Below are 24395 nucleotides of genomic sequence, written 5' to 3' on the forward strand. Positions count from 1 at the left end.
TCTCAGTGAGAGATAAATCTTGAAATTGAAGGGTTGTTCCTTGCTACAGTCTTGGAAACTATGTATCTGCTGTTGACTCCAATGTTTTCAAGATTACTTGTGTACAAAATTGGCCAGACTTTGCAGTTTCTTCTTCAATAAATCAGTGGAAGGTGGTGCAGATAATGGTAAAAATGTTCAGTGCCTCCTGTGAGTTGTTGATGCTGCTTGTCTTTTAAGTAAAATTGATAGGGGCTCTTGATTGACCCAGCCATACACAGAGCTGGTGCATACTTGGCTTGAGAAGACTTTGGTCAGTAAATGATGAAATACCGACACAGTGGTCACAACAAAGCTCCTTTCCCTGCATTTTAGTTTCCCTCGGGTATAGAGTGACATGTTATTGGCAGAGGATGTGCAGATAATCACTTTGATCAGGCTGTTCGTTTTTTTAATGCTCTTTTACCAGAATCCATTCATAGTGATTAGTGTGTTCTCTGTTGGAACACGATGAGAACATTGTGTGAAGTGCACAGAAGTAGCTATTTGAGTATGTATGAAAATGTGAGGTAACCACTGTTACTCCTAAATTTCTGTGGAATTAAGTTTTCTGTGTGTGTGTGTGTGTGTGTGTGTGTGTGTGTTTGAAAATCCCAGAGGTTCAAGTTGGTAGTTTATATGTTGCAAGCGAAAAAAGCTTTTTAGTAAACTGAGGCACTAGCATTAGTTCCCTGTTCACTGTGACAAGGAAGCTAGTATAAAAAGTAGTTTGTGGTTTTGTTTGCAAAGAAGTGCTCATGGGATGAAAGCACTGCTTGAGATTATTCTGAGATGATGGGGGGGATTGCTAAGCATCTAGCATTTTAGTAAGGAGCTTGTCGGAGTATTTGTATAGTTGTAAGATTATTTGTTATTTTATGAGAAATTTCTTTATTCATAGCACATGGGCCATCATAGTTGAAGCATAAAGATTGGCATGGTATGCGTAGGTCTGTAAAATGTCCTGACAGTGATGTTCATAGGGACTTGTTGTATACTTTGATTCTTCATCTGTTTAACAGTAGACATAAGAAATGTATTAGTGGAGCAAGTAGCTGTGAAATTAGTAGTGTATGATTGATAGTATGGACGTGGCGCTTGAAGGAAGTGTTTGTTTAGCTGTGGGTGTTTTCATAATTGCCATGTGAGGAGAAGCAATACTCGTGATAGGCGACGAGAGGTACAGAGAGAAACACATTTATTGCGAGTATTGTATATCAGCAGCTCTTGGGCGGGTATCAAGTAAGACGCAAAGTGAAACGAAAGAGGAAGTATGCATGAAAGTGGCCAAATATCGACAAGAGTTCGCACTGTTAGGGTGAGGTGAATAAGCTAGTGCGGTGCGAAAATTTTCGAAGAGAGAGGCGGTTTTAAAGAAAGCACAAGAGTCCTATGAATGCCCTCTTGTGTGTTTCTCTTTCAGTGGCTATTTGGCATGTCTGCTTGCGCCATAGAAAGCTACTGTATGTGCCCCAGGCCCCCATCTAGCGGCCGGAGGTGCAAGCGGTGTTTACATACAGTCTCGCCTGAGGCAATGGTCTCTCATTTCGGAACGCAAGAAGCACTGGTAGCGCACAAAAATAGCCGAGTGAGATCATTGCGGCCAAGTAAGGGTAGAAGTAGGTTCTTTGCAGAATGTCTGAGCTTAAGAAATTCTTCGATAAGTAAATCGCGAAATGTGAAGAATGTGTCGTATTCTCGTAGGGCGTGTTGACGGTCTCGTGGCATAAGTAGCGAGCGGTGATAGCTTGCAAGCAAGATCATACTTCACAGGATCATTTCTGTAGTATGTCTTCAACTCTCTCTAGTTCAACGCTGGAGTAGACGTAACCACGATGATGAGTGGTAGCACTCTCCCTGAGCGTGAGGCTTGCGATCAAGATTCATCGCATCTTGGTTGTAATCGATGATCGTTCACCACATTCTGAGGGATGTGGGAAGGGAATAGCGCTTTCCGAGTGGTGGTTTTATTATATAGATTAGAAGCATAAGTCATACTGTTTGTATCGGGACCCGCGTCGTTGCAGAAATGTCGCTACAGGTTGTGGAAAGACTTCGATTGCGACATGTCATGAAAGCCTCGTGGAAGTTTCTCGAGTGGCACGGGGACGAGCCATTTGATTTGGCCTGCTCCAAGTGCTAGGCTTGGATGACAACGACGTACTTTTGAGTTACAAGAATTAGTGAGCAACACAAGAAGAGTGCAATTGATGACCATAAAAAGCTGACACACAACACAGTCTCGATAATCACCACTAATGCATGATGTACGAAACATTTAGGAGGAGCACGTTTGGCTAGCAAACATGAATTGAGTGATTTGCAAGGCAGTGTTATCTGCAAGAAGGAATGCATGAAATTCGCAAATGAATAAGACTGGTTCAAATACTATCGACAGAAATTTTATTTCTGTTGTCAACTAGTATTAATTAGTTGTGTGGGAGCAGGGGGATATTTCCCTTGCACCATACATCTACATACACGTTGCGTGTGATGTGGCCTAGTTTTGCGTACAAAGAACTATCTAGTTGTCAGTTTTTTGAGTGAACGAGTGTGGTGGGGAGGAGAGAGATTAGTGTTAGATGCAGAGCAGTGCGGGCAGTTGTGTGTCGGACGTTGTATGTCGGACGGTGGGTCGCCGACAGGAATTATGCGTGCTGCCATCTGTCGGCAGGTGAGGTAATGAAGCAGCTTGAATGGTGACAGAAATGATGAAAATAGTTATCTAAAGAGTAATAGCGACGACAGTTGTCAGACACTTATTTCAGCGTTGACAGTTAGTTTGGGGTGTGTGCTTGCATGACACTGGAAGTCTGTTGACGGTAGAGAAGTAGACAAGACGGCAAGAATTTTCGGCGTTCTCGCGGAGAAGTAATAGAGAAGCAGCCATAAGTATTGAAGTGAGGGCGTTGATCGGCACTCTGGTTTCCCTTCAAACCGAATAAATCTTTCGCCTTTTACTAAAGATTTCCGTGGAGGGGAACATTAAATGAGTCTAGAAGGTATTTTTTGTAGTGCTCGGCTATTGCTGAGCCACAATCACAAGTAAAACGTAATGTGAGTAGCAAGAGGTAGATTGTGTTGTGAGAATGAAGGGTGTGGATTAGCGGATCACGTTTGGCCTGAAATGGCGTGCAGTGTGTTAGACGATTGTGTAGAGAGAGAGAGAGAGGGGGGTAGAGGGGGACAGAGCTATTTATTGTCCTGCAAACTCTTGGTGAACCCTTTCCGTACCTCAGTTGTAGATGATTTGAGAATGTTTACTTGCACTGCAGTTGCACAACAGCATATAAGCTGATATTTGGAAGTGAATGATGAATGATTGTCTTTGTAATAAATACTGGTATGTGATAAGTAGATTTTGTTTTGAAAGCCAAAATAATTTTTACCGCAGAAGTTTGTGATTTGTAGGTATGATGTGAGTGAGATTTGGGCTGAAGATGGTGGTTAGTTGGGCAGGATGAGTATTTCAATTGTTTTCAATAGAGTGGATATTAGTGGCACTGGCTTGTTGCCATAATGTGGCATTGGTTCTTTGTTCATAACAGTGTACTCAGTTTTGTAGAAGATTTAGGTGAGAAAGAGACAGTTGTTGAATATGACATAGATAGCTAGAAATGAATTGAGTAGCAATTTCCTGCTAGGTGTAGTTTGGGTATGATGTGTCTCAGTGAGAGATAAATCTTGAAATTGAAGGGTTGTTCCTTGCTACAGTCTTGGAAACTATGTATCTGCTGTTGACTCCAATGTTTTCAAGATTACTTGTGTACAAAATTGGCCAGACTTTGCAGTTTCTTCTTCAATAAATCAGTGGAAGGTGGTGCAGATAATGGTAAAAATGTTCAGTGCCTCCTGTGAGTTGTTGATGCTGCTTGTCTTTTAAGTAAAATTGATAGGGGCTCTTGATTGACCCAGCCATACACAGAGCTGGTGCATACTTGGCTTGAGAAGACTTTGGTCAGTAAATGATGAAATACCGACACAGTGGTCACAACAAAGCTCCTTTCCCTGCATTTTAGTTTCCCTCGGGTATAGAGTGACATGTTATTGGCAGAGGATGTGCAGATAATCACTTTGATCAGGCTGTTCGTTTTTTTAATGCTCTTTTACCAGAATCCATTCATAGTGATTAGTGTGTTCTCTGTTGGAACACGATGAGAACATTGTGTGAAGTGCACAGAAGTAGCTATTTGAGTATGTATGAAAATGTGAGGTAACCACTGTTACTCCTAAATTTCTGTGGAATTAAGTTTTCTGTGTGTGTGTGTGTGTGTGTGTGTGTGTGTGTGTTTGAAAATCCCAGAGGTTCAAGTTGGTAGTTTATATGTTGCAAGCGAAAAAAGCTTTTTAGTAAACTGAGGCACTAGCATTAGTTCCCTGTTCACTGTGACAAGGAAGCTAGTATAAAAAGTAGTTTGTGGTTTTGTTTGCAAAGAAGTGCTCATGGGATGAAAGCACTGCTTGAGATTATTCTGAGATGATGGGGGGGATTGCTAAGCATCTAGCATTTTAGTAAGGAGCTTGTCGGAGTATTTGTATAGTTGTAAGATTATTTGTTATTTTATGAGAAATTTCTTTATTCATAGCACATGGGCCATCATAGTTGAAGCATAAAGATTGGCATGGTATGCGTAGGTCTGTAAAATGTCCTGACAGTGATGTTCATAGGGACTTGTTGTATACTTTGATTCTTCATCTGTTTAACAGTAGACATAAGAAATGTATTAGTGGAGCAAGTAGCTGTGAAATTAGTAGTGTATGATTGATAGTATGGACGTGGCGCTTGAAGGAAGTGTTTGTTTAGCTGTGGGTGTTTTCATAATTGCCATGTGAGGAGAAGCAATACTCGTGATAGGCGACGAGAGGTACAGAGAGAAACACATTTATTGCGAGTATTGTATATCAGCAGCTCTTGGGCGGGTATCAAGTAAGACGCAAAGTGAAACGAAAGAGGAAGTATGCATGAAAGTGGCCAAATATCGACAAGAGTTCGCACTGTTAGGGTGAGGTGAATAAGCTAGTGCGGTGCGAAAATTTTCGAAGAGAGAGGCGGTTTTAAAGAAAGCACAAGAGTCCTATGAATGCCCTCTTGTGTGTTTCTCTTTCAGTGGCTATTTGGCATGTCTGCTTGCGCCATAGAAAGCTACTGTATGTGCCCCAGGCCCCCATCTAGCGGCCGGAGGTGCAAGCGGTGTTTACATACAGTCTCGCCTGAGGCAATGGTCTCTCATTTCGGAACGCAAGAAGCACTGGTAGCGCACAAAAATAGCCGAGTGAGATCATTGCGGCCAAGTAAGGGTAGAAGTAGGTTCTTTGCAGAATGTCTGAGCTTAAGAAATTCTTCGATAAGTAAATCGCGAAATGTGAAGAATGTGTCGTATTCTCGTAGGGCGTGTTGACGGTCTCGTGGCATAAGTAGCGAGCGGTGATAGCTTGCAAGCAAGATCATACTTCACAGGATCATTTCTGTAGTATGTCTTCAACTCTCTCTAGTTCAACGCTGGAGTAGACGTAACCACGATGATGAGTGGTAGCACTCTCCCTGAGCGTGAGGCTTGCGATCAAGATTCATCGCATCTTGGTTGTAATCGATGATCGTTCACCACATTCTGAGGGATGTGGGAAGGGAATAGCGCTTTCCGAGTGGTGGTTTTATTATATAGATTAGAAGCATAAGTCATACTGTTGGTATCGGGACCCGCGTCGTTGCAGAAATGTCGCTACAGGTTGTGGAAAGACTTCGATTGCGACATGTCATGAAAGCCTCGTGGAAGTTTCTCGAGTGGCACGGGGACGAGCCATTTGATTTGGCCTGCTCCAAGTGCTAGGCTTGGATGACAACGACGTACTTTTGAGTTACAAGAATGAGTGAGCAACACAAGAAGAGTGCAATTGATGACCATAAAAAGCTGACACACAACACAGTCTCGATAATCACCACTAATGCATGATGTACGAAACATTTAGGAGGAGCACGTTTGGCTAGCAAACATGAATTGAGTGATTTGCAAGGCAGTGTTATCTGCAAGAAGGAATGCATGAAATTCGCAAATGAATAAGACTGGTTCAAATACTATCGACAGAAATTTTATTTCTGTTGTCAACTAGTATTAATTAGTTGTGTGGGAGCAGGGGGATATTTCCCTTGCACCATACATCTACATACACGTTGCGTGTGATGTGGCCTAGTTTTGCGTACAAAGAACTATCTAGTTGTCAGTTTTTTGAGTGAACGAGTGTGGTGGGGAGGAGAGAGATTAGTGTTAGATGCAGAGCAGTGCGGGCAGTTGTGTGTCGGACGTTGTATGTCGGACGGTGGGTCGCCGACAGGAATTATGCGTGCTGCCATCTGTCGGCAGGTGAGGTAATGAAGCAGCTTGAATGGTGACAGAAATGATGAAAATAGTTATCTAAAGAGTAATAGCGACGACAGTTGGCAGACACTTATTTCAGCGTTGACAGTTAGTTTGGGGTGTGTGCTTGCATGACACTGGAAGTCTGTTGACGGTAGAGAAGTAGACAAGACGGCAAGAATTTTCGGCGTTCTCGCGGAGAAGTAATAGAGAAGCAGCCATAAGTATTGAAGTGAGGGCGTTGATCGGCACTCTGGTTTCCCTTCAAACCGAATAAATCTTTCGCCTTTTACTAAAGATTTCCGTGGAGGGGAACATTAAATGAGTCTAGAAGGTATTTTTTGTAGTGCTCGGCTATTGCTGAGCCACAATCACAAGTAAAACGTAATGTGAGTAGCAAGAGGTAGATTGTGTTGTGAGAATGAAGGGCGTGAATTAGCGGATCACGTTTGACCTGAAATGGCGTGCAGTGTGTTAGACGATTGTGTAGAGAGAGAGAGAGAGAGGGGGACAGAGCTATTTATTGTCCTGCAAACTCTTGGTGAACCCTTTCCGTACCTCAGTTGTAGATGATTTGAGAATGTTTACTTGCACTGCAGTTGCACAACAGCATATAAGCTGATATTTGGAAGCGAATGATGAATGATTGTCTTTGTAATAAATACTGGTATGTGATAAGTAGATTTTGTTTTGAAAGCCAAAATAATTTTTACCGCAGAAGTTTGTGATTTGTAGGTATGATGTGAGTGAGATTTGGGCTGAAGATGGTGGTTAGTTGGGCAGGATGAGTATTTCAATTGTTTTCAATAGAGTGGATATTAGTGGCACTGGCTTGTTGCCATAATGTGGCATTGGTTCTTTGTTCATAACAGTGTACTCAGTTTTGTAGAAGATTTAGGTGAGAAAGAGACAGTTGTTGAATATGACATAGATAGCTAGAAATGAATTGAGTAGCAATTTCCTGCTAGGTGTAGTTTGGGTATGATGTGTCTCAGTGAGAGATAAATCTTGAAATTGAAGGGTTGTTCCTTGCTACAGTCTTGGAAACTATGTATCTGCTGTTGACTCCAATGTTTTCAAGATTACTTGTGTACAAAATTGGCCAGACTTTGCAGTTTCTTCTTCAATAAATCAGTGGAAGGTGGTGCAGATAATGGTAAAAATGTTCAGTGCCTCCTGTGAGTTGTTGATGCTGCTTGTCTTTTAAGTAAAATTGATAGGGGCTCTTGATTGACCCAGCCATACACAGAGCTGGTGCATACTTGGCTTGAGAAGACTTTGGTCAGTAAATGATGAAATACCGACACAGTGGTCACAACAAAGCTCCTTTCCCTGCATTTTAGTTTCCCTCGGGTATAGAGTGACATGTTATTGGCAGAGGATGTGCAGATAATCACTTTGATCAGGCTGTTCGTTTTTTTAATGCTCTTTTACCAGAATCCATTCATAGTGATTAGTGTGTTCTCTGTTGGAACACGATGAGAACATTGTGTGAAGTGCACAGAAGTAGCTATTTGAGTATGTATGAAAATGTGAGGTAACCACTGTTACTCCTAAATTTCTGTGGAATTAAGTTTTCTGTGTGTGTGTGTGTGTGTGTGTGTGTGTGTGTGTGTGTTTGAAAATCCCAGAGGTTCAAGTTGGTAGTTTATATGTTGCAAGCGAAAAAAGCTTTTTAGTAAACTGAGGCACTAGCATTAGTTCCCTGTTCACTGTGACAAGGAAGCTAGTATAAAAAGTAGTTTGTGGTTTTGTTTGCAAAGAAGTGCTCATGGGATGAAAGCACTGCTTGAGATTATTCTGAGATGATGGGGGGGATTGCTAAGCATCTAGCATTTTAGTAAGGAGCTTGTCGGAGTATTTGTATAGTTGTAAGATTATTTGTTATTTTATGAGAAATTTCTTTATTCATAGCACATGGGCCATCATAGTTGAAGCATAAAGATTGGCATGGTATGCGTAGGTCTGTAAAATGTCCTGACAGTGATGTTCATAGGGACTTGTTGTATACTTTGATTCTTCATCTGTTTAACAGTAGACATAAGAAATGTATTAGTGGAGCAAGTAGCTGTGAAATTAGTAGTGTATGATTGATAGTATGGACGTGGCGCTTGAAGGAAGTGTTTGTTTAGCTGTGGGTGTTTTCATAATTGCCATGTGAGGAGAAGCAATACTCGTGATAGGCGACGAGAGGTACAGAGAGAAACACATTTATTGCGAGTATTGTATATCAGCAGCTCTTGGGCGGGTATCAAGTAAGACGCAAAGTGAAACGAAAGAGGAAGTATGCATGAAAGTGGCCAAATATCGACAAGAGTTCGCACTGTTAGGGTGAGGTGAATAAGCTAGTGCGGTGCGAAAATTTTCGAAGAGAGAGGCGGTTTTAAAGAAAGCACAAGAGTCCTATGAATGCCCTCTTGTGTGTTTCTCTTTCAGTGGCTATTTGGCATGTCTGCTTGCGCCATAGAAAGCTACTGTATGTGCCCCAGGCCCCCATCTAGCGGCCGGAGGTGCAAGCGGTGTTTACATACAGTCTCGCCTGAGGCAATGGTCTCTCATTTCGGAACGCAAGAAGCACTGGTAGCGCACAAAAATAGCCGAGTGAGATCATTGCGGCCAAGTAAGGGTAGAAGTAGGTTCTTTGCAGAATGTCTGAGCTTAAGAAATTCTTCGATAAGTAAATCGCGAAATGTGAAGAATGTGTCGTATTCTCGTAGGGCGTGTTGACGGTCTCGTGGCATAAGTAGCGAGCGGTGATAGCTTGCAAGCAAGATCATACTTCACAGGATCATTTCTGTAGTATGTCTTCAACTCTCTCTAGTTCAACGCTGGAGTAGACGTAACCACGATGATGAGTGGTAGCACTCTCCCTGAGCGTGAGGCTTGCGATCAAGATTCATCGCATCTTGGTTGTAATCGATGATCGTTCACCACATTCTGAGGGATGTGCGAAGGGAATAGCGCTTTCCGAGTGGTGGTTTTATTATATAGATTAGAAGCATAAGTCATACTGTTGGTATCGGGACCCGCGTCGTTGCAGAAATGTCGCTACAGGTTGTGGAAAGACTTCGATTGCGACATGTCATGAAAGCCTCGTGGAAGTTTCTCGAGTGGCACGGGGACGAGCCATTTGATTTGGCCTGCTCCAAGTGCTAGGCTTGGATGACAACGACGTACTTTTGAGTTACAAGAATGAGTGAGCAACACAAGAAGAGTGCAATTGATGACCATAAAAAGCTGACACACAACACAGTCTCGATAATCACCACTAATGCATGATGTACGAAACATTTAGGAGGAGCACGTTTGGCTAGCAAACATGAATTGAGTGATTTGCAAGGCAGTGTTATCTGCAAGAAGGAATGCATGAAATTCGCAAATGAATAAGACTGGTTCAAATACTATCGACAGAAATTTTATTTCTGTTGTCAACTAGTATTAATTAGTTGTGTGGGAGCAGGGGGATATTTCCCTTGCACCATACATCTACATACACGTTGCGTGTGATGTGGCCTAGTTTTGCGTACAAAGAACTATCTAGTTGTCAGTTTTTTGAGTGAACGAGTGTGGTGGGGAGGAGAGAGATTAGTGTTAGATGCAGAGCAGTGCGGGCAGTTGTGTGTCGGACGTTGTATGTCGGACGGTGGGTCGCCGACAGGAATTATGCGTGCTGCCATCTGTCGGCAGGTGAGGTAATGAAGCAGCTTGAATGGTGACAGAAATGATGAAAATAGTTATCTAAAGAGTAATAGCGACGACAGTTGGCAGACACTTATTTCAGCGTTGACAGTTAGTTTGGGGTGTGTGCTTGCATGACACTGGAAGTCTGTTGACGGTAGAGAAGTAGACAAGACGGCAAGAATTTTCGGCGTTCTCGCGGAGAAGTAATAGAGAAGCAGCCATAAGTATTGAAGTGAGGGCGTTGATCGGCACTCTGGTTTCCCTTCAAACCGAATAAATCTTTCGCCTTTTACTAAAGATTTCCGTGGAGGGGAACATTAAATGAGTCTAGAAGGTATTTTTTGTAGTGCTCGGCTATTGCTGAGCCACAATCACAAGTAAAACGTAATGTGAGTAGCAAGAGGTAGATTGTGTTGTGAGAATGAAGGGCGTGGATTAGCGGATCACGTTTGGCCTGAAATGGCGTGCAGTGTGTTAGACGATTGTGTAGAGAGAGAGAGAGGGGGACAGAGCTATTTATTGTCCTGCAAACTCTTGGTGAACCCTTTCCGTACCTCAGTTGTAGATGATTTGAGAATGTTTACTTGCACTGCAGTTGCACAACAGCATATAAGCTGATATTTGGAAGTGAATGATGAATGATTGTCTTTGTAATAAATACTGGTATGTGATAAGTAGATTTTGTTTTGAAAGCCAAAATAATTTTTACCGCAGAAGTTTGTGATTTGTAGGTATGATGTGAGTGAGATTTGGGCTGAAGATGGTGGTTAGTTGGGCAGGATGAGTATTTCAATTGTTTTCAATAGAGTGGATATTAGTGGCACTGGCTTGTTGCCATAATGTGGCATTGGTTCTTTGTTCATAACAGTGTACTCAGTTTTGTAGAAGATTTAGGTGAGAAAGAGACAGTTGTTGAATATGACATAGATAGCTAGAAATGAATTGAGTAGCAATTTCCTGCTAGGTGTAGTTTGGGTATGATGTGTCTCAGTGAGAGATAAATCTTGAAATTGAAGGGTTGTTCCTTGCTACAGTCTTGGAAACTATGTATCTGCTGTTGACTCCAATGTTTTCAAGATTACTTGTGTACAAAATTGGCCAGACTTTGCAGTTTCTTCTTCAATAAATCAGTGGAAGGTGGTGCAGATAATGGTAAAAATGTTCAGTGCCTCCTGTGAGTTGTTGATGCTGCTTGTCTTTTAAGTAAAATTGATAGGGGCTCTTGATTGACCCAGCCATACACAGAGCTGGTGCATACTTGGCTTGAGAAGACTTTGGTCAGTAAATGATGAAATACCGACACAGTGGTCACAACAAAGCTCCTTTCCCTGCATTTTAGTTTCCCTCGGGTATAGAGTGACATGTTATTGGCAGAGGATGTGCAGATAATCACTTTGATCAGGCTGTTCGTTTTTTTAATGCTCTTTTACCAGAATCCATTCATAGTGATTAGTGTGTTCTCTGTTGGAACACGATGAGAACATTGTGTGAAGTGCACAGAAGTAGCTATTTGAGTATGTATGAAAATGTGAGGTAACCACTGTTACTCCTAAATTTCTGTGGAATTAAGTTTTCTGTGTGTGTGTGTGTGTGTGTGTGTGTGTGTGTGTGTTTGAAAATCCCAGAGGTTCAAGTTGGTAGTTTATATGTTGCAAGCGAAAAAAGCTTTTTAGTAAACTGAGGCACTAGCATTAGTTCCCTGTTCACTGTGACAAGGAAGCTAGTATAAAAAGTAGTTTGTGGTTTTGTTTGCAAAGAAGTGCTCATGGGATGAAAGCACTGCTTGAGATTATTCTGAGATGATGGGGGGGATTGCTAAACATCTAGCATTTTAGTAAGGAGCTTGTCGGAGTATTTGTATAGTTGTAAGATTATTTGTTATTTTATGAGAAATTTCTTTATTCATAGCACATGGGCCATCATAGTTGAAGCATAAAGATTGGCATGGTATGCGTAGGTCTGTAAAATGTCCTGACAGTGATGTTCATAGGGACTTGTTGTATACTTTGATTCTTCATCTGTTTAACAGTAGACATAAGAAATGTATTAGTGGAGCAAGTAGCTGTGAAATTAGTAGTGTATGATTGATAGTATGGACGTGGCGCTTGAAGGAAGTGTTTGTTTAGCTGTGGGTGTTTTCATAATTGCCATGTGAGGAGAAGCAATACTCGTGATAGGCGACGAGAGGTACAGAGAGAAACACATTTATTGCGAGTATTGTATATCAGCAGCTCTTGGGCGGGTATCAAGTAAGACGCAAAGTGAAACGAAAGAGGAAGTATGCATGAAAGTGGCCAAATATCGACAAGAGTTCGCACTGTTAGGGTGAGGTGAATAAGCTAGTGCGGTGCGAAAATTTTCGAAGAGAGAGGCGGTTTTAAAGAAAGCACAAGAGTCCTATGAATGCCCTCTTGTGTGTTTCTCTTTCAGTGGCTATTTGGCATGTCTGCTTGCGCCATAGAAAGCTACTGTATGTGCCCCAGGCCCCCATCTAGCGGCCGGAGGTGCAAGCGGTGTTTACATACAGTCTCGCCTGAGGCAATGGTCTCTCATTTCGGAACGCAAGAAGCACTGGTAGCGCACAAAAATAGCCGAGTGAGATCATTGCGGCCAAGTAAGGGTAGAAGTAGGTTCTTTGCAGAATGTCTGAGCTTAAGAAATTCTTCGATAAGTAAATCGCGAAATGTGAAGAATGTGTCGTATTCTCGTAGGGCGTGTTGACGGTCTCGTGGCATAAGTAGCGAGCGGTGATAGCTTGCAAGCAAGATCATACTTCACAGGATCATTTCTGTAGTATGTCTTCAACTCTCTCTAGTTCAACGCTGGAGTAGACGTAACCACGATGATGAGTGGTAGCACTCTCCCTGAGCGTGAGGCTTGCGATCAAGATTCATCGCATCTTGGTTGTAATCGATGATCGTTCACCACATTCTGAGGGATGTGGGAAGGGAATAGCGCTTTCCGAGTGGTGGTTTTATTATATAGATTAGAAGCATAAGTCATACTGTTTGTATCGGGACCCGCGTCGTTGCAGAAATGTCGCTACAGGTTGTGGAAAGACTTCGATTGCGACATGTCATGAAAGCCTCGTGGAAGTTTCTCGAGTGGCACGGGGACGAGCCATTTGATTTGGCCTGCTCCAAGTGCTAGGCTTGGATGACAACGACGTACTTTTGAGTTACAAGAATTAGTGAGCAACACAAGAAGAGTGCAATTGATGACCATAAAAAGCTGACACACAACACAGTCTCGATAATCACCACTAATGCATGATGTACGAAACATTTAGGAGGAGCACGTTTGGCTAGCAAACATGAATTGAGTGATTTGCAAGGCAGTGTTATCTGCAAGAAGGAATGCATGAAATTCGCAAATGAATAAGACTGGTTCAAATACTATCGACAGAAATTTTATTTCTGTTGTCAACTAGTATTAATTAGTTGTGTGGGAGCAGGGGGATATTTCCCTTGCACCATACATCTACATACACGTTGCGTGTGATGTGGCCTAGTTTTGCGTACAAAGAACTATCTAGTTGTCAGTTTTTTGAGTGAACGAGTGTGGTGGGGAGGAGAGAGATTAGTGTTAGATGCAGAGCAGTGCGGGCAGTTGTGTGTCGGACGTTGTATGTCGGACGGTGGGTCGCCGACAGGAATTATGCGTGCTGCCATCTGTCGGCAGGTGAGGTAATGAAGCAGCTTGAATGGTGACAGAAATGATGAAAATAGTTATCTAAAGAGTAATAGCGACGACAGTTGGCAGACACTTATTTCAGCGTTGACAGTTAGTTTGGGGTGTGTGCTTGCATGACACTGGAAGTCTGTTGACGGTAGAGAAGTAGACAAGACGGCAAGAATTTTCGGCGTTCTCGCGGAGAAGTAATAGAGAAGCAGCCATAAGTATTGAAGTGAGGGCGTTGATCGGCACTCTGGTTTCCCTTCAAACCGAATAAATCTTTCGCCTTTTACTAAAGATTTCCGTGGAGGGGAACATTAAATGAGTCTAGAAGGTATTTTTTGTAGTGCTCGGCTATTGCTGAGCCACAATCACAAGTAAAACGTAATGTGAGTAGCAAGAGGTAGATTGTGTTGTGAGAATGAAGGGCGTGGATTAGCGGATCACGTTTGGCCTGAAATGGTGTGCAGTGTGTTAGACGATTGTGTAGAGAGAGAGAGAGGGGGACAGAGCTATTTATTGTCCTGCAAACTCTTGGTGAACCCTTTCCGTACCTCAGTTGTAGATGATTTGAGAATGTTTACTTGCACTGCAGTTGCACAACAGCATATAAGCTGATATTTGGAAGTGAATGATGAATGATTGTCTTTGTAATAAATACTGGTATGTGATAAGTAGATTTTGTTTTGAAAGCCAAAATAATTTTTACCGCAGAAGTTTGTGATTTGTAGGTATGATGTGAGTGAGATTTGGGCTGAAGATGGTGGTTAGTTGGGCAGGATGAGTATTTCAATTGTTTTCAATAGAGTGGATATTAGTGGCACTGGCTTGTTGCCATAATGTGGCATTGGTTCTTTGTTCATAACAGTGTACTCAGTTTTGTAGAAGATTTAGGTGAGAAAGAGACAGTTGTTGAATATGACATAGATAGCTAGAAATGAATTGAGTAGCAATTTCCTGCTAGGTGTAGTTTGGGTATGATGTGTCTCAGTGAGAGATAAATCTTGAAATTGAAGGGTTGTTCCTTGCTACAGTCTTGGAAACTATGTATCTGCTGTTGACTCCAATGTTTTCAAGATTACTTGTGTACAAAATTGGCCAGACTTTGCAGTTTCTTCTTCAATAAATCAGTGGAAGGTGGTGCAGATAATGGTAAAAATGTTCAGTGCCTCCTGTGAGTTGTTGATGCTGCTTGTCTTTTAAGTAAAATTGATAGGGGCTCTTGATTGACCCAGCCATACACAGAGCTGGTGCATACTTGGCTTGAGAAGACTTTGGTCAGTAAATGATGAAATACCGACACAGTGGTCACAACAAAGCTCCTTTCCGTGCATTTTAGTTTCCCTCGGGTATAGAGTGACATGTTATTGGCAGAGGATGTGCAGATAATCACTTTGATCAGGCTGTTCGTTTTTTTAATGCTCTTTTACCAGAATCCATTCATAGTGATTAGTGTGTTCTCTGTTGGAACACGATGAGAACATTGTGTGAAGTGCACAGAAGTAGCTATTTGAGTATGTATGAAAATGTGAGGTAACCACTGTTACTCCTAAATTTCTGTGGAATTAAGTTTTCTGTGTGTGTGTGTGTGTGTGTGTGTGTGTGTGTGTGTGTGTGTGTGTGTGTGTGTTTGAAAATCCCAGAGGTTCAAGTTGGTAGTTTATATGTTGCAAGCGAAAAAAGCTTTTTAGTAAACTGAGGCACTAGCATTAGTTCCCTGTTCACTGTGACAAGGAAGCTAGTATAAAAAGTAGTTTGTGGTTTTGTTTGCAAAGAAGTGCTCATGGGATGAAAGCACTGCTTGAGATTATTCTGAGATGATGGGGGGGATTGCTAAACATCTAGCATTTTAGTAAGGAGCTTGTCGGAGTATTTGTATAGTTGTAAGATTATTTGTTATTTTATGAGAAATTTCTTTATTCATAGCACATGGGCCATCATAGTTGAAGCATAAAGATTGGCATGGTATGCGTAGGTCTGTAAAATGTCCTGACAGTGATGTTCATAGGGACTTGTTGTATACTTTGATTCTTCATCTGTTTAACAGTAGACATAAGAAATGTATTAGTGGAGCAAGTAGCTGTGAAATTAGTAGTGTATGATTGATAGTATGGACGTGGCGCTTGAAGGAAGTGTTTGTTTAGCTGTGGGTGTTTTCATAATTGCCATGTGAGGAGAAGCAATACTCGTGATAGGCGACGAGAGGTACAGAGAGAAACACATTTATTGCGAGTATTGTATATCAGCAGCTCTTGGGCGGGTATCAAGTAAGACGCAAAGTGAAACGAAAGAGGAAGTATGCATGAAAGTGGCCAAATATCGACAAGAGTTCGCACTGTTAGGGTGAGGTGAATAAGCTAGTGCGGTGCGAAAATTTTCGAAGAGAGAGGCGGTTTTAAAGAAAGCACAAGAGTCCTATGAATGCCCTCTTGTGTGTTTCTCTTTCAGTGGCTATTTGGCATGTCTGCTTGCGCCATAGAAAGCTACTGTATGTGCCCCAGGCCCCCATCTAGCGGCCGGAGGTGCAAGCGGTGTTTACATACAGTCTCGCCTGAGGCAATGGTCTCTCATTTCGGAACGCAAGAAGCACTGGTAGCGCACAAAAATAGCCGAGTGAGATCATTGCGGCCAAGTAAGGGTAGAAGTAGGTTCTTTGCAGAATGTCTGAGCTTAAGAAATTCTTCGATAAGTAAATCGCGAAATGTGAAGAATGTGTCGTATTCTCGTAGGGCGTGTTGACGGTCTCGTGGCATAAGTAGCGAGCGGTGATAGCTTGCAAGCAAGATCATACTTCACAGGATCATTTCTGTAGTATGTCTTCAACTCTCTCTAGTTCAACGCTGGAGTAGACGTAACCACGATGATGAGTGGTAGCACTCTCCCTGAGCGTGAGGCTTGCGATCAAGATTCATCGCATCTTGGTTGTAATCGATGATCGTTCACCACATTCTGAGGGATGTGGGAAGGGAATAGCGCTTTCCGAGTGGTGGTTTTATTATATAGATTAGAAGCATAAGTCATACTGTTTGTATCGGGACCCGCGTCGTTGCAGAAATGTCGCTACAGGTTGTGGAAAGACTTCGATTGCGACATGTCATGAAAGCCTCGTGGAAGTTTCTCGAGTGGCACGGGGACGAGCCATTTGATTTGGCCTGCTCCAAGTGCTAGGCTTGGATGACAACGACGTACTTTTGAGTTACAAGAATTAGTGAGCAACACAAGAAGAGTGCAATTGATGACCATAAAAAGCTGACACACAACACAGTCTCGATAATCACCACTAATGCATGATGTACGAAACATTTAGGAGGAGCACGTTTGGCTAGCAAACATGAATTGAGTGATTTGCAAGGCAGTGTTATCTGCAAGAAGGAATGCATGAAATTCGCAAATGAATAAGACTGGTTCAAATACTATCGACAGAAATTTTATTTCTGTTGTCAACTAGTATTAATTAGTTGTGTGGGAGCAGGGGGATATTTCCCTTGCACCATACATCTACATACACGTTGCGTGTGATGTGGCCTAGTTTTGCGTACAAAGAACTATCTAGTTGTCAGTTTTTTGAGTGAACGAGTGTGGTGGGGAGGAGAGAGATTAGTGTTAGATGCAGAGCAGTGCGGGCAGTTGTGTGTCGGACGTTGTATGTCGGACGGTGGGTCGCCGACAGGAATTATGCGTGCTGCCATCTGTCGGCAGGTGAGGTAATGAAGCAGCTTGAATGGTGACAGAAATGATGAAAATAGTTATCTAAAGAGTAATAGCGACGACAGTTGGCAGACACTTATTTCAGCGTTGACAGTTAGTTTGGGGTGTGTGCTTGCATGACACTGGAAGTCTGTTGACGGTAGAGAAGTAGACAAGACGGCAAGAATTTTCGGCGTTCTCGCGGAGAAGTAATAGAGAAGCAGCCATAAGTATTGAAGTGAGGGCGTTGATCGGCACTCTGGTTTCCCTTCAAACCGAATAAATCTTTCGCCTTTTACTAAAGATTTCCGTGGAGGGGAACATTAAATGAGTCTAGAAGGTATTTTTTGTAGTGCTCGGCTATTGCTGAGCCACAATCACAAGTAAAACGTAATGTGAGTAGCAAGAGGTAGATTGTGTTGTGAGAATGAAGGGCGTGGATTAGCGGATCACGTTTGGCCTGAAATGGTGTGCAGTGTGTTAGACGATTGTGTAGAGAGAGAGAGAGGGGGACAGAGCTATTTATTGTCCTGCAAACTCTTGGTGAACCCTTTCCGTACCTCAGTTGTAGATGATTTGAGAATGTTTACTTGCACTGCAGTTGCACAACAGCATATAAGCTGATATTTGGAAGTGAATGATGAATGATTGTCTTTGTAATAAATACTGGTATGTGATAAGTAGATTTTGTTTTGAAAGCCAAAATAATTTTTACCGCAGAAGTTTGTGATTTGTAGGTATGATGTGAGTGAGATTTGGGCTGAAGATGGTGGTTAGTTGGGCAGGATGAGTATTTCAATTGTTTTCAATAGAGTGGATATTAGTGGCACTGGCTTGTTGCCATAATGTGGCATTGGTTCTTTGTTCATAACAGTGTACTCAGTTTTGTAGAAGATTTAGGTGAGAAAGAGACAGTTGTTGAATATGACATAGATAGCTAGAAATGAATTGAGTAGCAATTTCCTGCTAGGTGTAGTTTGGGTATGATGTGTCTCAGTGAGAGATAAATCTTGAAATTGAAGGGTTGTTCCTTGCTACAGTCTTGGAAACTATGTATCTGCTGTTGACTCCAATGTTTTCAAGATTACTTGTGTACAAAATTGGCCAGACTTTGCAGTTTCTTCTTCAATAAATCAGTGGAAGGTGGTGCAGATAATGGTAAAAATGTTCAGTGCCTCCTGTGAGTTGTTGATGCTGCTTGTCTTTTAAGTAAAATTGATAGGGGCTCTTGATTGACCCAGCCATACACAGAGCTGGTGCATACTTGGCTTGAGAAGACTTTGGTCAGTAAATGATGAAATACCGACACAGTGGTCACAACAAAGCTCCTTTCCCTGCATTTTAGTTTCCCTCGGGTATAGAGTGACATGTTATTGGCAGAGGATGTGCAGATAATCACTTTGATCAGGCTGTTCGTTTTTTTAATGCTCTTTTACCAGAATCCATTCATAGTGATTAGTGTGTTCTCTGTTGGAACACGATGAGAACATTGTGTGAAGTGCACAGAAGTAGCTATTTGAGTATGTATGAAAATGTGAGGTAACCACTGTTACTCCTAAATTTCTGTGGAATTAAGTTTTCTGTGTGTGTGTGTGTGTGTGTGTGTGTGTGTGTGTGTGTGTGTGTGTGTGTGTGTTGAAAATCCCAGAGGTTCAAGTTGGTAGTTTATATGTTGCAAGCGAAAAAAGCTTTTTAGTAAACTGAGGCACTAGCATTAGTTCCCTGTTCACTGTGACAAGGAAGCTAGTATAAAAAGTAGTTTGTGGTTTTGTTTGCAAAGAAGTGCTCATGGGATGAAAGCACTGCTTGAGATTATTCTGAGATGATGGGGGGGATTGCTAAACATCTAGCATTTTAGTAAGGAGCTTGTCGGAGTATTTGTATAGTTGTAAGATTATTTGTTATTTTATGAGAAATTTCTTTATTCATAGCACATGGGCCATCATAGTTGAAGCATAAAGATTGGCATGGTATGCGTAGGTCTGTAAAATGTCCTGACAGTGATGTTCATAGGGACTTGTTGTATACTTTGATTCTTCATCTGTTTAACAGTAGACATAAGAAATGTATTAGTGGAGCAAGTAGCTGTGAAATTAGTAGTGTATGATTGATAGTATGGACGTGGCGCTTGAAGGAAGTGTTTGTTTAGCTGTGGGTGTTTTCATAATTGCCATGTGAGGAGAAGCAATACTCGTGATAGGCGACGAGAGGTACAGAGAGAAACACATTTATTGCGAGTATTGTATATCAGCAGCTCTTGGGCGGGTATCAAGTAAGACGCAAAGTGAAACGAAAGAGGAAGTATGCATGAAAGTGGCCAAATATCGACAAGAGTTCGCACTGTTAGGGTGAGGTGAATAAGCTAGTGCGGTGCGAAAATTTTCGAAGAGAGAGGCGGTTTTAAAGAAAGCACAAGAGTCCTATGAATGCCCTCTTGTGTGTTTCTCTTTCAGTGGCTATTTGGCATGTCTGCTTGCGCCATAGAAAGCTACTGTATGTGCCCCAGGCCCCCATCTAGCGGCCGGAGGTGCAAGCGGTGTTTACATACAGTCTCGCCTGAGGCAATGGTCTCTCATTTCGGAACGCAAGAAGCACTGGTAGCGCACAAAAATAGCCGAGTGAGATCATTGCGGCCAAGTAAGGGTAGAAGTAGGTTCTTTGCAGAATGTCTGAGCTTAAGAAATTCTTCGATAAGTAAATCGCGAAATGTGAAGAATGTGTCGTATTCTCGTAGGGCGTGTTGACGGTCTCGTGGCATAAGTAGCGAGCGGTGATAGCTTGCAAGCAAGATCATACTTCACAGGATCATTTCTGTAGTATGTCTTCAACTCTCTCTAGTTCAACGCTGGAGTAGACGTAACCACGATGATGAGTGGTAGCACTCTCCCTGAGCGTGAGGCTTGCGATCAAGATTCATCGCATCTTGCTTGTAATCGATGATCGTTCACCACATTCTGAGGGATGTGGGAAGGGAATAGCGCTTTCCGAGTGGTGGTTTTATTATATAGATTAGAAGCATAAGTCATACTGTTGGTGTCGGGACCCGCGTCGTTGCAGAAATGTCGCTACAGGTTGTGGAAAGACTTCGATTGCGACATGTCATGAAAGCCTCGTGGAAGTTTCTCGAGTGGCACGGGGACGAGCCATTTGATTTGGCCTGCTCCAAGTGCTAGGCTTGGATGACAACGACGTACTTTTGAGTTACAAGAATGAGTGAGCAACACAAGAAGAGTGCAATTGATGACCATAAAAAGCTGACACACAACACAGTCTCGATAATCACCACTAATGCATGATGTACGAAACATTTAGGAGGAGCACGTTTGGCTAGCAAACATGAATTGAGTGATTTGCAAGGCAGTGTTATCTGCAAGAAGGAATGCATGAAATTCGCAAATGAATAAGACTGGTTCAAATACTATCGACAGAAATTTTATTTCTGTTGTCAACTAGTATTAATTGGTTGTGTGGGAGCAGGGGGATATTTCCCTTGCACCATACATCTACATACACGTTGCGTGTGATGTGGCCTAGTGTTGCGTACAAAGAACTATCTAGTTGTCAGTTTTTTGAGTGAACGAGTGTGGTGGGGAGGAGAGAGATTAGTGTTAGATGCAGAGCAGTGCGGGCAGTTGTGTGTCGGACGTTGTATGTCGGACGGTGGGTCGCCGACAGGAATTATGCGTGCTGCCATCTGTCGGCAGGTGAGGTAATGAAGCAGCTTGAATGGTGACAGAAATGATGAAAATAGTTATCTAAAGAGTAATAGCGACGACAGTTGGCAGACACTTATTTCAGCGTTGACAGTTAGTTTGGGGTGTGTGCTTGCATGACACTGGAAGTCTGTTGACGGTAGAGAAGTAGACAAGACGGCAAGAATTTTCGGCGTTCTCGCGGAGAAGTAATAGAGAAGCAGCCATAAGTATTGAAGTGAGGGCGTTGATCGGCACTCTGGTTTCCCTTCAAACCGAATAAATCTTTCGCCTTTTACTAAAGATTTCCGTGGAGGGGAACATTAAATGAGTCTAGAAGGTATTTTTTGTAGTGCTCGGCTATTGCTGAGCCACAATCACAAGTAAAACGTAATGTGAGTAGCAAGAGGTAGATTGTGTTGTGAGAATGAAGGGCGTGGATTAGCGGATCACGTTTGGCCTGAAATGGCGTGCAGTGTGTTAGACGATTGTGTAGAGAGAGAGAGAGGGGGACAGAGCTATTTATTGTCCTGCAAACTCTTGGTGAACCCTTTCCGTACCTCAGTTGTAGATGATTTGAGAATGTTTACTTGCACTGCAGTTGCACAACAGCATATAAGCTGATATTTGGAAGTGAATGATGAATGATTGTCTTTGTAATAAATACTGGTATGTGATAAGTAGATTTTGTTTTGAAAGCCAAAATAATTTTTACCGCAGAAGTGTGAGTGAGATTTGGGCTGAAGATGGTGGTTAGTTGGGCAGGATGAGTATTTCAATTGTTTTCAATAGAGTGGATATTAGTGGCACTGGCTTGTTGCCATAATGTGGCATTGGTTCTTTGTTCATAACAGTGTACTCAGTTTTGTAGAAGATTTAGGTGAGAAAGAGACAGTTGTTGAATATGACATAGATAGCTAGAAATGAATTGAGTAGCAATTTCCTGCTAGGTGTAGTTTGGGTATGATGTGTCTCAGTGAGAGATAAATCTTGAAATTGAAGGGTTGTTCCTTGCTACAGTCTTGGAAACTATGTATCTGCTGTTGACTCCAATGTTTTCAAGATTACTTGTGTACAAAATTGGCCAGACTTTGCAGTTTCTTCTTCAATAAATCAGTGGAAGGTGGTGCAGATAATGGTAAAAATGTTCAGTGCCTCCTGTGAGTTGTTGATGCTGCTTGTCTTTTAAGTAAAATTGATAGGGGCTCTTGATTGACCCAGCCATACACAGAGCTGGTGCATACTTGGCTTGAGAAGACTTTGGTCAGTAAATGATGAAATACCGACACAGTGGTCACAACAAAGCCCCTTTCCCTGCATTTTAGTTTCCCTCGGGTATAGAGTGACATGTTATTGGCAGAGGATGTGCAGATAATCACTTTGATCAGGCTGTTCGTTTTTTTAATGCTCTTTTACCAGAATCCATTCATAGTGATTAGTGTGTTCTCTGTTGGAACACGATGAGAACATTGTGTGAAGTGCACAGAAGTAGCTATTTGAGTATGTATGAAAATGTGAGGTAACCACTGTTACTCCTAAGTTTTCTGTGTGTGTGTGTGTTTGAAAATCCCAGAGGTTCAAGTTGGTAGTTTATATGTTGCAAGCGAAAAAAGCTTTTTAGTAAACTGAGGCACTAGCATTAGTTCCCTGTTCACTGTGACAAGGAAGCTAGTATAAAAAGTAGTTTGTGGTTTTGTTTGCAAAGAAGTGCTCATGGGATGAAAGCACTGCTTGAGATTATTCTGAGATGATGGGGGGGATTGCTAAACATGTAGCATTTTAGTAAGGAGCTTGTCGGAGTATTTGTATAGTTGTAAGATTATTTGTTATTTTATGAGAAATTTCTTTATTCATTGCACATGGGCCATCATAGTTGAAGCATAAAGATTGGCATGGTATGCGTAGGTCTGTAAAATGTCCTGACAGTGATGTTCATAGGGACTTGTTGTATACTTTGATTCTTCATCTGTTTAACAGTAGACATAAGAAATGTATTAGTGGAGCAAGTAGCTGTGAAATTAGTAGTGTATGATTGATAGTATGGACGTGGCGCTTGAAGGAAGTGTTTGTTTAGCTGTGGGTGTTTTCATAATTGCCATGTGAGGAGAAGCAATACTCGTGATAGGCGACGAGAGGTACAGAGAGAAACACATTTATTGCGAGTATTGTATATCAGCAGCTCTTGGGCGGGTATCAAGTAAGACGCAAAGTGAAACGAAAGAGGAAGTATGCATGAAAGTGGCCAAATATCGACAAGAGTTCGCACTGTTAGGGTGAGGTGAATAAGCTAGTGCGGTGCGAAAATTTTCGAAGAGAGAGGCGGTTTTAAAGAAAGCACAAGAGTCCTATGAATGCCCTCTTGTGTGTTTCTCTTTCAGTGGCTATTTGGCATGTCTGCTTGCGCCATAGAAAGCTACTGTATGTGCCCCAGGCCCCCATCTAGCGGCCGGAGGTGCAAGCGGTGTTTACATACAGTCTCGCCTGAGGCAATGGTCTCTCATTTCGGAACGCAAGAAGCACTGGTAGCGCACAAAAATAGCCGAGTGAGATCATTGCGGCCAAGTAAGGGTAGAAGTAGGTTCTTTGCAGAATGTCTGAGCTTAAGAAATTCTTCGATAAGTAAATCGCGAAATGTGAAGAATGTGTCGTATTCTCGTAGGGCGTGTTGACGGTCTCGTGGCATAAGTAGCGAGCGGTGATAGCTTGCAAGCAAGATCATACTTCACAGGATCATTTCTGTAGTATGTCTTCAACTCTCTCTAGTTCAACGCTGGAGTAGACGTAACCACGATGATGAGTGGTAGCACTCTCCCTGAGCGTGAGGCTTGCGATCAAGATTCATCGCATCTTGGTTGTAATCGATGATCGTTCACCACATTCTGAGGGATGTGGGAAGGGAATAGCGCTTTCCGAGTGGTGGTTTTATTATATAGATTAGAAGCATAAGTCATACTGTTGGTATCGGGACCCGCGTCGTTGCAGAAATGTCGCTACAGGTTGTGGAAAGACTTCGATTGCGACATGTCATGAAAGCCTCGTGGAAGTTTCTCGAGTGGCACGGGGACGAGCCATTTGATTTGGCCTGCTCCAAGTGCTAGGCTTGGATGACAACGACGTACTTTTGAGTTACAAGAATGAGTGAGCAACACAAGAAGAGTGCAATTGATGACCATAAAAAGCTGACACACAACACAGTCTCGATAATCACCACTAATGCATGATGTACGAAACATTTAGGAGGAGCACGTTTGGCTAGCAAACATGAATTGAGTGATTTGCAAGGCAGTGT

The 24395-nt window shown here is 42.3% G+C and overlaps 13 non-coding genes across 13 annotated transcripts; all 13 read left to right on the forward strand.

The window, feature by feature from the left end:
• Positions 1-1774: 1774 nt before the first annotated feature.
• On the forward strand, positions 1775-1981 carry LOC126254532 (small nucleolar RNA U3). The gene has a single exon (XR_007546205.1). It is a non-coding gene; the product is annotated as a small nucleolar RNA U3 (small nucleolar RNA).
• Positions 1982-2934: 953 nt separating this feature from the next.
• LOC126254747 (U5 spliceosomal RNA) lies at positions 2935-3053 on the forward strand. Its single transcript, XR_007546390.1, has one exon. It is a non-coding gene; the product is annotated as a U5 spliceosomal RNA (small nuclear RNA).
• Positions 3054-5459: 2406 nt separating this feature from the next.
• On the forward strand, positions 5460-5666 carry LOC126254533 (small nucleolar RNA U3). The gene has a single exon (XR_007546206.1). It is a non-coding gene; the product is annotated as a small nucleolar RNA U3 (small nucleolar RNA).
• A 953-nt stretch (positions 5667-6619) lies between these two features.
• LOC126254748 (U5 spliceosomal RNA) lies at positions 6620-6738 on the forward strand. The gene has a single exon (XR_007546391.1). It is a non-coding gene; the product is annotated as a U5 spliceosomal RNA (small nuclear RNA).
• Positions 6739-9140: 2402 nt separating this feature from the next.
• LOC126254553 (small nucleolar RNA U3) lies at positions 9141-9347 on the forward strand. Its single transcript, XR_007546224.1, has one exon. It is a non-coding gene; the product is annotated as a small nucleolar RNA U3 (small nucleolar RNA).
• Positions 9348-10300: 953 nt separating this feature from the next.
• On the forward strand, positions 10301-10419 carry LOC126254750 (U5 spliceosomal RNA). The gene has a single exon (XR_007546392.1). It is a non-coding gene; the product is annotated as a U5 spliceosomal RNA (small nuclear RNA).
• Positions 10420-12815: 2396 nt separating this feature from the next.
• LOC126254534 (small nucleolar RNA U3) lies at positions 12816-13022 on the forward strand. Its single transcript, XR_007546207.1, has one exon. It is a non-coding gene; the product is annotated as a small nucleolar RNA U3 (small nucleolar RNA).
• A 953-nt stretch (positions 13023-13975) lies between these two features.
• LOC126254751 (U5 spliceosomal RNA) lies at positions 13976-14094 on the forward strand. The gene has a single exon (XR_007546393.1). It is a non-coding gene; the product is annotated as a U5 spliceosomal RNA (small nuclear RNA).
• A 2414-nt stretch (positions 14095-16508) lies between these two features.
• On the forward strand, positions 16509-16715 carry LOC126254535 (small nucleolar RNA U3). The gene has a single exon (XR_007546208.1). It is a non-coding gene; the product is annotated as a small nucleolar RNA U3 (small nucleolar RNA).
• A 953-nt stretch (positions 16716-17668) lies between these two features.
• Positions 17669-17787, forward strand: LOC126254752 (U5 spliceosomal RNA). Its single transcript, XR_007546394.1, has one exon. It is a non-coding gene; the product is annotated as a U5 spliceosomal RNA (small nuclear RNA).
• A 2413-nt stretch (positions 17788-20200) lies between these two features.
• LOC126254369 (small nucleolar RNA U3) lies at positions 20201-20407 on the forward strand. Its single transcript, XR_007546067.1, has one exon. It is a non-coding gene; the product is annotated as a small nucleolar RNA U3 (small nucleolar RNA).
• A 953-nt stretch (positions 20408-21360) lies between these two features.
• On the forward strand, positions 21361-21479 carry LOC126254753 (U5 spliceosomal RNA). The gene has a single exon (XR_007546395.1). It is a non-coding gene; the product is annotated as a U5 spliceosomal RNA (small nuclear RNA).
• Positions 21480-23817: 2338 nt separating this feature from the next.
• Positions 23818-24024, forward strand: LOC126254537 (small nucleolar RNA U3). Its single transcript, XR_007546209.1, has one exon. It is a non-coding gene; the product is annotated as a small nucleolar RNA U3 (small nucleolar RNA).
• Positions 24025-24395: the final 371 nt, after the last annotated feature.

The sequence above is a fragment of the Schistocerca nitens genome, chromosome 4, assembly GCF_023898315.1.
Source record: "Schistocerca nitens isolate TAMUIC-IGC-003100 chromosome 4, iqSchNite1.1, whole genome shotgun sequence".
In the NCBI taxonomy this organism is placed as follows: Eukaryota; Metazoa; Arthropoda; class Insecta; order Orthoptera; family Acrididae; genus Schistocerca; species Schistocerca nitens.